At 48.7% G+C, this 2,223-nt stretch overlaps 1 pseudogene; it reads left to right on the plus strand.

Moving 5' to 3' along the window:
* Nucleotides 1-307: 307 nt before the first annotated feature.
* Nucleotides 308-1,774, plus strand: LOC107723890 (uncharacterized; annotated as a pseudogene).
* Nucleotides 1,775-2,223: the final 449 nt, after the last annotated feature.

Below are 2,223 nucleotides of genomic sequence, written 5' to 3' on the forward strand. Positions count from 1 at the left end.
CTTTCACTCTCATCTTACCATTAGCTCTAATCTTTCTTTACAAAAAAAAAACTTTCTCTTATAGGAAAAGTGCAAGCAGCCAATTATTATCCTGTTCCTTGCTCTGTTTGTTATTCTTCTTTTCTCCCTCTGTTCTCTATCACAGTCGCAGAGAACCACGCTTACCTGCCCATTGCACACTCAACATCAGCCCACACTTGACATTGCACATTTACACCTTTGTTTTTCCTTGTTGTTTGTTTTGTTTTTTCTCCTCTTCAAGGTCTGTGTCAGTCTCGGTTCTAGAACTCCCTCACCGCGTCAAAACATGTCCCGCACAACAGACCCTGTTGGCCACTGGGAGGACCTCGAGACATGGCTAAGTGTTGCAACAGACAGCCTCCTACCTAAGGCTGCTGAAACACTGAGGCATCAGACACAGGACTAGCTGGATGACATCATAACAAGCCTTATGGGACAAGAACCAAGTCAGAGCTACAGTCACAAAGAACTAGCCAAGATCACTGGCTCCTTAAGTCACACACTCATCGCCACCCTCAAGCTAAGCGACAGGCATGCCGCCCATCTCCAGCAGGAGCTGACACGCGCCCAACGATGCATCAAACAGCTAGAACTGGAGGCTCAGGAACAACAGGAAGGGCCCGATGAGGTGGAACAAGGCGCCAAGGAAGAGATCACCAGGCTACAAGAGACCCTGGCAGCTACCACCCACGAAATGGAACAAGGCAAGGCAGACTATGCTGATCTCTCCAACAAGCTATAGTATGCATAGCAGCTTCTGAAAAACGCAATGGCTGACTTCAGAGACAAGAACAGCAGAATTAAAGCCTTTGAAACTCACCTGGATGAGTCGAGAAATGAGATCAGCCGCCTAACATGACAGCTGGACTACATCAAAGAGGAGTCCGACAGCATCAAAGAGGAACTCAAAGATGCCTACGTGCTGCGCCCCAAGCCAACAAGGACCCAACGGGTACCGGTCTCACCCCTGCCGAGCACGACTGGGTCCCCTGTTCCTGGACTGACACATGATCAAAAGGGGGAGGGGGCAGTGCTGAAACATTCACCAGCTCCCTCTGAAGAACCCTACCTCACAACCAAGCTAAAAGAACTTGCTCCAGACAGCCACAGATCATCTCATGGCTTGGAACTCAAAGACCTCGACAAGCTCGCCAGGAACATTGGCAAATTTACCCCAATTGTGCCAGGTAGCCAGGAAGTCCAGGCTTATTTGCAAGATATCTATTTTCATCTGGAAATGAGACCCAATGTCGCTGACAAAGATAGACTCTATTTGCTCCGAACAACATCCAGTCCTGAAGTGCGCAGCTTCCTGAACCAGCAGCCTGCCCACACAAAGACTGATTACAACCTGCTCCGAGAAGCCCTCATTAAAGAGTTTGCTGACCCTGAGTCAGAACAAGGACCAGTAGCTGCCCTTGAGACCAGACAGGGTCGCCATGAGGCTTCCCAAGCCTATTAAAGCCGACTCAGACGAGCATACTTCAGAGCTCGCAACGAACCTGACATGGATGAAGACCTGAACTTCAAAACTCTTTTCCTGAGAAACCTTCATCCTGGGGTAAGCCACCATTTAGGCGTCCTTGCATGTCCACACACAATGAATGCTCAGCAGTTGCAAGACTTGATGCACAAAGCTTACGGCAAACAAAAGATGGCCTCAGAAAAGGGCGCCAAATCCACAGCAGTTGTCACTGGGAGAAATCATGGGACCAATCCAGACCTCATGAGAATCAATGGGAGAGATCATTGAACCAGCCAAGCTCATTTGGAAACTCAAGAGGGAAAAACTCATGGGAATCCAGCGGAACCTCCAAGGGAAAACGACAAACACACCCTGGAGCAACCAGCAAGAACTGATTAAAATGATGATGAAAGAGTTCTTCCAACGCAAGGAGGAGGATCAGAAGTGGGAAAAGAAAGAGAAACCAGATTCAGCCTGACTAGCAGCCGGACAAGAAGGCCGCGACCACCTGACCCAATAAACCACAGAGAACAGCACTTCTTCACCTCACTCTCAGAGAACTGTAACCTCCATAACTTCAGACGGACAAGAAATCCTACCTGAAACTCCAGTCAACTCCTGGCGACCTCATTGAGAAAGGTATAGCAAGAAAGTTTTATTTCTCCATCATCATCGAACGCCACATCAAAGTTGAAGCCCTTCTCGACACAGGAGCCGACATCACCCTAATGTCGACT

This window comes from Sinocyclocheilus rhinocerous, unplaced genomic scaffold (genome assembly GCF_001515625.1).
Source record: "Sinocyclocheilus rhinocerous isolate Xijiao unplaced genomic scaffold, SAMN03320098_v1.1 scaffold4471, whole genome shotgun sequence".
Lineage (NCBI taxonomy): Eukaryota > Metazoa > Chordata > Actinopteri > Cypriniformes > Cyprinidae > Sinocyclocheilus > Sinocyclocheilus rhinocerous.